This window comes from Cephus cinctus, unplaced genomic scaffold, assembly GCF_000341935.2.
Source record: "Cephus cinctus unplaced genomic scaffold, Ccin1 Ccin1_scaffold0227, whole genome shotgun sequence".
Taxonomy (NCBI): Eukaryota; Metazoa; Arthropoda; class Insecta; order Hymenoptera; family Cephidae; genus Cephus; species Cephus cinctus.
Window position 1 is genome coordinate 440410 of NW_014332943.1, and position 8966 is coordinate 449375.

General features: G+C 43.1%; 1 protein-coding gene across 9 annotated transcripts in view; it reads right to left on the reverse strand.

Annotated features, from left to right (window-relative positions):
* LOC107265518 (broad-complex core protein) overlaps positions 1-7060 on the reverse strand; it is a 38201-nt gene extending 31141 nt beyond the window's left edge. For all 9 annotated transcript variants that reach the window (XM_015735060.2, XM_015735059.2, XM_015735065.2 and 6 more), the window contains exon 1: positions 6142-7060. The gene's annotated coding sequence lies outside the window, so the exon portion shown is untranslated. The remainder of the gene's footprint in view (positions 1-6141) is intronic.
* Positions 7061-8966: the final 1906 nt, after the last annotated feature.

Genomic DNA, 8966 nt, shown 5'->3' on the forward strand with positions numbered 1-8966 from the left:
CAATCTCTATTGGACAATGTGACTAACGGTCGCGGGACAGTCCTTGACCATGGATGTTTCTTTCCGTCAAAACAATCTTGGGTGGACAATGCAATTAGGATGTTTTCTATGCTTGCCGAGCCACGCTGACTCAGCCGACCTTGGCTGCGCATAAAGCAGATTTGCAGCGTGACTGCTAGCTGCATTTGAACACATCTCTTTCATCCTAAACGTACTTTTCCGTCGTCGTAGGAAGCGGTAGTGTGTTCTGTTATTTTTTGTAGGACGGAGGCTGTATCGTGGTCTCGACGTATAAGTAGTTACTAAGAGGATAGTAACCAACGCTGGAAAGTGGGTTACACAGAGGATGAAGACCAAGCAGCAAGTGTTCAAATTCTAGGGTTTGGTGAATTTTCCGGGTGAACGTGAAAAACAAATAGCAGAACCGCCTCCCGGATTCGCGAGCGTCACTTTCGGGTTCAAGGCTACCTTCTCTCCAACGGAGTTTACTCTCACTCTGACCCTCTTGTGCACTCTCTTTCTCTCTTTTTCCCTCCTTCTCTAATTCTCTTTCTATTTTGCATGCTCTCTCTGTCTCATCTGATCCCCTTTTCCCTACCCCTGCTTTACGCACGGCACTTCGTGAGCCTCTCCCTCGGTACCTCTCGATCCACTACCTACCCTTCTACCATGATCCCACCCTTAAGAGTGCTCCCCACTCCGTATCATACCAAGACCGCGAAACTACCCCTGATACGCCATACGGTGGCACGCACGTGTTTATCATTTTCACATTTGCATTAGAATGAAAGTCATGTCAATCGATAAAAATATTGCCGGAACTCGAGAAACGAGCTTGAGCTTACTTCAGCAATTGGAAGATTTACCTTTCATAGGGTTGATTGATCTTACAATTAGTCAATGGCATCTTTTATTGAGACATCTATTCGAATACCTTTATTATATCCTATGTTAAAATCATTGAATATATTGAAATTCTATTTAATAAAATTAGACATTTCCTAACCAGGAAATATTACTGGCCCATTAGAAAAAAATATTTTTTCCTGTGTTCAGGTTAAAGAAATCATTTACCAACGCATTTATCAACAATAATTCTCACAAAAACATCGATATCATATACTATCATTATAGATATCAATATTATCAACAAGATTAATTCATTAAAATGAGAAAAATGTTTCACTCCATCATACCTATTAATCTTTTCAGTTCCAATTTGATACAAGAAAAAATCTGTTTTCTGTTCAATAAGTAAAAAAAAAATACTAAACTGTCCTGCGAGCACTGCAGTACACATGTACCAAGTATAAAAGTTTCTTTAACATCGTCTTTTTTTTCCTTTTAATAAATTCTTCACAGTCTACCCTAATGTGATCGGGGAGTTGTTTGGGACTGACTATTACCAAGTCATCCAGCTAGTTCCCCGCTCGGTCTGCCCTATGCAGTTCTACAAGCTAGCCGTGCAGTCAGGAAAGCGAAATTGAACCGATAAAGAATATCTGTTTAAGCCCAACGCGTAGGTACACGAGTCGAAATGCACTTTACGCACGCAACTGGCTGGAGGTTTGAGGGATAGAGAGGGGGGTGTCGGGCCAGTGCACCATGGCCCACGCCCGTCTCCCTCCCTCACATTCACAAACATTTGGTGGCCATTGACCTCGCCTGGGCTAACCCGACGGCAGCCAAACAACTGCCTATTCTCTTGGTGGCAATCTCTCTAAAGGCAGCTAAAATGCAGCGCTCATCATGCGAAAAATTTAATCCTTCAAAGTTTCGTTGATCTAACCATAGTTGGCAATCATCAGCGACATCTGTACGCTAGACGGCGAACCAGCATTTCTCTGACCCAAAATGACAGCGGTCCAATAACAGTCGTCGAGGCCCTTCTCTTCGCGGTTTTGCTAATTTTTTTAAATTAAGGAAAGCAGGGAGAATCATTCCTCTTTTAAATCTCTTTTAACTATAGAATTAATGTTATACTGTGTTCGCGATAAAGTCACAGGAGAATTTACGAAATAAAGAATTCAGTGGCAATTCCTTCTATCGGGATGAGTCGTTCGTGCTATGTATTTCTATTCATAAGGATATGTAGAACCACGCTAGACGCTATACCAAGAAATACGTATATGGAAACGTGGGAACGAACCGGAAGTCATCATCGATAAGCGATCCTTCACCAAGGATCAATATGATTATGTAGAACCAAGACAGTGAGCGTGGAGCTTCTAAAACTGTCGTGGTTTAAAATAATGAAAATGGGTCAGGGCACGTATTTTTAATTGCACTCCGGACCGAAATGCAGATGTGAAGGGAGTCAATTCGCATGGACAGTGCATAGTTGCGTCACGCGACTGACTGCTATTCGCATTTCACTGTGCCACGTACACTCGTATTCTTGTACACGTATGAGTATGTATATGCACTGTGCGTCCACGAAACAAAGAACTAACCAAGGAACCGCATGCCCCTTGCATAAATATCCTGCATATGCTCGGTTCGTCATAACTTCCTGCCATTGGAATCATACGTTCAGCTGACGAAATTAAAAAATGTAAAGTGGAACAAAATTGAATGATACTAATTTTGAGAAAAACAAATTATGGTTTTACTTTTACTTTATTTATCCCGTAACAAAGATATTCCGGATATATATGAAATGTACTAGATGAATATCGCAAGTAAAACAAAAATGAAACAATAGGGTAAAATATCTTTTGCGTTACGGATAATATCAAGAAGGGGGAGGGAGGAGTTAGATCTCAAAGACGTAGCTGCCGTAGAACAAGTTACTCTCACTCTACTTATGACAATCTTCTCTCTTCCTCTCATCTCTTTCCTTCTAGCTCCCCCACTCTCAAACCCTCTTCAGCCCTCTCTTGACTCTCTCTCAGACATCCCTTCTATCAACCCATCCCCCCTCCCCAGCTGCCGACATAGGACGCGCAGGTCTTTCGAGAAATTCGAAAACCACGTGGCTGGAACTTGGACCTTGCGATTTCCACAGGATAAAAAATATCGAGGAGACACCATGAGTTACAAAATTTCTTAACCCTTCCGACCCACTTCTGTTTCTTGATACCTTTGACCCTTTTTATCTTCAAGCGATCTAACCTCTGACCTTCGCATCACCTATTCCTACCGAACTTGTCTCTTCTAATTTCAAACTTTTTTCTCACTCTGTCGACTTATACACTCGATTATTTAAGTTCCAGTAATAATTTTACAACAGTCTAATTTTATTATTTAGTCACGATCGTTACTTATTATATATCCGTAAAAGAATAAACTAAGGCATGTACAGTATTGAACGACTGATTATCTAGGATTTATAGTCGAATCGCAAGATCCGTCATATATTCAAGTGCCGACGTCCCTCGCTCCGAATGACATTCGCGTCATTCAAATGATCATGGCGACAGCCTCGAAATATGTGTTCACTGGGCGGAGTCTAATTTCAGAGATAACGTAATCTAGTTACTAGGCGTCTAATCTAATCGGCAATTACGAATTCTAGCGGGACACTATACATTTTTTCAAGAAACTACACGATTCAGCCTTTCGCTCTTTCATAGAAACGATCGCTGCTACCCATCACTCGGCGCATGGTCGCGCCTAACTTTCAAAGGATATGCAACGTTGGCAACGCACCGTAAATACATCTCTGTACGTACATGTGGCAGATATATATATATATACAATATATATTTGGCAGGAAACATAAGGGGGGGTTCACAATAGCGAGCTGGTACGTTTAAAAAAAGACTACTTCCTTGAAAGAACACAGCATTGGAATTCTACCCTATCCTAATCTATCGAAACCTTAACCCATCACAACTCCGGGTGGTTAGTATTGAAAAAATTTAAACAAATTTGGTGTAACACCCCGTTTTATGGTCCTCAAAACAGCTGCTACGCTAAAATTCTTTGAGGGCAGACCTCAAAACTGTTACATTTTCTCAAAATAGCCAACACATAAATGAAATAGTCTCCAAAACAGACCAACGCCAAATGTATAGGTATGTATGTATAACGTCAAAGATTGCGATGTTCAATCTTGTCGTGCACTTATCCAATTAAGGAATTATTTAAAGCATTAATATTACAAATGGCCAACCGCGACATTTCTAATCCTGTAAATGTAAATGAATGATGCGTAATTGACTCGTCGGTCTAATAATAAGTAGAACAATAAAGATTATCCTTAAATCTTTAATTAATCACGATCTTATATTTTTATTTTTTTTTCTAAAATCTTTCACCTCTTCTGATGAGAATCCTCATACGTGATTCGGCGCGGTACCGATGTCTTGCGCTCTTTACTTCATAACGTTGCCATTATGCACGCTACAATAGTGCGACGATTCTGCGTCGCAGGAGAACCGCTAGTATGTGCCGTGCATGCACATACAATATATATATATATATATATATATATATATATATATATACATATATCTATATACGTATACTATACGAGGCACAGTGGAAAGACCGTGTGTATCATACAGTGGAGAGAGGGATTCGCCAGGGGAAATAGAAAGAAGGAGAGAAGCACGTATGTATATGGGAATCGGCACATAGAGGCCACGCGTCACGGGTAGAAGAAAGAAAGGAAAAGAAAAGAAAACAAAATTGAAAAAATAATATTGCGACGGTAGACGAATGCGTAGGAAAACCGGCAAACATCTGTCTGGTTCTCTTGTTCTTCCATAGATTCACACGAATTCTTACTTGTTCGCTACTTCCATATAAGTTCGTTCTAAAATCGTTATGTATTTATAGACGTACATATTTATTAAATATATATACATATTATATCTATTATATGCCAGAAGGTTATCACAGTGCTATCAGTATCAATTCTAAAACCCTAATCCTAATTTCGAATTCCATACCAAGTAGTCCTGTCTCGTAAGGATACGTTTGTACATTTTGGCGAGCCCGAATCCGAGACCTATTTTTATTTTCGCCCGCATAAACTACTCTCCTTACACCGCAAGCATCTATTTATACTATGCCATGTTTTCCACGGAGTCGGCATTAAGTGCGCACTGCCTAAAAATGCATTGGAGATATCTCTCGGGACTCTACTACTCATGCTTCTACTTCGCTACTCTGGTTACTCCATACACACACACACACACACACACACGCGCGCGCGCGCGCGCGCGCGCACGCACGCACGCGTACACACACACACACAGAGGCAGGCAACATCGCGAAGTTTCCTGCGAACCTCACCATGTGTGCAATTTTCTCTCTCTCCGCACGCGTACACACACACACACCGCTACTCTGGTTACTCCATACACACACACACACACACACACACGCGCGCGCGCGCGCGCGCGCGCACGCACGCACGCGTACACACACACACACAGAGGCAGGCAACATCGCGAAGTTTCCTGCGAACCTCACCATGTGTGCAATTTTCTCTCTCTCCCCCCTCTTTTTCTCTCCAGTTTAATTTGTTATAAGGATAACGAGTACCCACAAAACAATTATCATCGTCTACAGAAATGCGTATAGGAAGAAGATACACAACACAGGCCGAATAATAATAATATATCTCGAAAATCCTGATCCCTCAGTCGTGTCGCTTCTCAAGGCCAAACGTGCCCGTCTAACATAAGAGGTGCGTTCCTGAGCGTCACGGTCTCCATGGAGAATGTTCTGGTGCGAAGTGAAGGAGGCTGGCAAATCGTAAACGAGTGACAAAGGAGCGAAGCCAAGTCATCGCAGACGAAATGTAGAGAGTGAGTGAAGATAGAAAAGAGAGAGAGAGAGTGAGCGATAGAGGGTGACGGGGGAGTGAGGGAGGAAGAGATTAGTCGAAATTTATTAATTGAATGAAAGTTAGGTTAGGTTAACGTAGACTGATAAACGTTTATGAAAACCTTCAGAGCGATGGATGAAGCAGATGGGATATCTGTATGGAGAGTGCGCGATGTTAGAAAGGATATAGGTAAACGTGTCTGCCTGGTGTAATCCTCGTCTAGCGCTTGTCTAGCCGGCAGAACAGACGGCCGGCATCGCGACGCACAGACACACAATCACCCACTGGCACACGTATAGTATAGATCTCTCGTACGGTCGGAGGTCTCTCGAGCACGTATTCGCAGTAGAACGACGTACCTTGGATCGTGGCGGCGAATCGAAGCGTGTTGTGTCTCGCGTTTGTCCTGCGTGGTGCCTTCGTAGTTTGTACCTTGGGGACTCGTCTCAGTCCTCACGACGGCTCTCGTCCTGCAGGTGAGCTGCAGGCGAATCCAGTAGTGCATCCATGTCAGCAGGAACAGCTGGGAGGATCCTTATAGATGAACGGAAAACCACACGGAAACCCTCCTTTATAGTCCCGGCTAACTTCTGCTCCGCGTATTTATTACGTTGTACTTTATTGGCGGTACACCTAATCGTCCTCGGTCGAGGTCCACGTCTACGTCGTCTAGGTCGCCCACAGATAGTCCACGTCGTAGGATCAATTATACGTGTTTGCCCTTTATCTCCCCAAGGACGTTCGGATGGCTCCCCGTGGCACCTCGTGGTAAACGATTCGATACCTCGTGTATGTTTCCACGATGGCGATGTCCTTATCACGCGCGTCCTTATTCTCTCCTTCGTCCACCTGTCCGTTATATAGTAATCGTAACACAAGGATCCTTTCCGTGCTCGATCTTATCTTCCGGGGTTATTTCCTACTATGCTGGATCCCAAGCCCCGTAGAAACGATCTATCGATCTTCACCGACTTCTATTAATATTTTTTTTACTTTATATATATATATACATATATGTATATATATATTTATATTTATCCACCTTTCGTTATATACTCGTCCTCGCAGAAACGAGTCGTCTCAGTCGTATGTTCGTAGTTGTGGTCGTGCGATGACACGGGGCTTTGGACACCGGGACTACCTAGTCGTAGAGTGATTGGGAACGCGACTGGGCAAAGCACTTGATTCGCGCGCGGTTCGCTGCGCCTCTCCCATGCAGTTTTTCGGGCGTGTGTTGGTAGAGCCGAGGTATAGTTACCGAAATGTTAACCTCGTGGAACCACTTTTTATTGAGTGTCGCAAAATTCATAGGAACCTCTAAAGAGAGGGGCAACGCCGCTTGGGGAAATGAGGAGGGGAGTCATCGAGGAGGGTTCGGGCAGGGGCAGAAGCACGCGAGGGGTGAGACCCAATCCCCACCCCACGGTTCCTGGCCAATTCTGGCCCCCCCCCTGCTTAGCATCCAACCCTACGCTCCCCTCCCCACTCGCCAATTCTACCTCCCCTACTCCGTCAGAGCCACTGCCACTGCCATCTCATCCTCCAGAGAATGACTCCTACTATTACTACTACTACTCCTGTAACTGCTACTACTAATACTACTAGCACTATTACCAACTTCTACTCGTGATACTACCGACCCCTCACGTCCCAAACCCAGTATGATCCCCACACCAGGGACCATCCCTGGGAGGGAGGATCCTCCCGCCAACCCTCCGAGTATCCCTCCTCTAGTGCAACCCTCCTGTACTCTCGGTTCCCCACCTTCAACTCCTATGACCACCTCCCTCCTTGCCACTATTCCTCCTCCTCTTCCTTAACCTCATCCTCCTTCCCCTCATCCTCTTCCTTCTCCTCCCTCTCCTCTGACCCCTCCGGCATTTAGCCCATGCATAGCCAAACTTATGTACAGTTAGCTGCGCATCGAATAGTCCCGCCGATTTTTCGAACTCTGAGGACTAAAGGCGTTGGTACCGATGCTGACGCTGTGTGCATGCTTCAAAGAGGATACTTGCTGATATGGTGAAGGGTGGACGTGTACCGGTACTTTCAGATTTTTGCTAGTATTTCATTTAAAGAAAAACATATATATATATATAGCAGTCAACGATACTAGTGAGAAACGTATTCAATTTTTTTAAATTGTTGGTCAATCTGTTTCTATTGTGGTGCTTTTTTTTCTTTTACTAATGGCACAGCTCGCTAATTATTATGAGATGCAGACTTTTTTTACCATTTTTTTGGAGATGCTCGGCTTTTTATCCTTTCTTTTTCGAGAGACATTCGACATTTCGTACGTAGGAGACATGTAATTTAATATAGCACGCGACGTGAGAGTAGCTTTTGACGTTTTCTGGCTGTTAGGTACAATTTCAATGTATATAAATATTTTGTACAATACGGATTTACAAATAAGATATAAATTCCTGGAGCTTATGTCACAAGAATAGATAACACCTTTTATTTCACAAGTTACCGCACTCGCCTATGAGTACATTGTATCTTACAAAAGCACAAAAATATTTGCATAAATTGCCATGTTTTTGTATATGCACTGCAAAATCTCCTAGCGCGTCCTATTGGAGAAATCAAAGTACAAGCTTGAACGCAATAAGAAAATCAAACCGCAATCAGGAAGTAAAATCTTACTGTAAGTCGACGTGTCTTTTTATCATCGTTTTGTTTTTAGCCAGCCATCGACAAAATAGCAGGACTTCGAATGTGGGTCGGCAGACGCACGAGCCAATTAATAATCTTGCAGGTCATTAGTGGACTTGGTTGGGCTCGTAGATATCACCTTAATTGAATAACCTTACTTAATCAAAGAAATGAAATGCGGTTAAAGTCTAACACGTTTTGTGAAATAAAATCGCACTTCGATTTTCATTATCGTCAAGGCCACATCGAGAATCAAGTAATATATAATCATCGAGGAAAAATTATTGCTTTCCTAACGTTTACAATATTGCTAATAAGTCTAACAATAGATTACGACAAAACGACGCGACATTGTGAGTATACGCAAAGATTATTATTATTATCATTATTATTATTGCGGTGCACACGACGAAGGCAACAATATCGACGACAAGGAGGAAAGTCGCTCAGTTCGAGGAACATACGCGCAACGTAGAACTTCGTCATTCTTGTGCAAACAGAGTGCCCCCCCCCCCCCCCTTCCCTC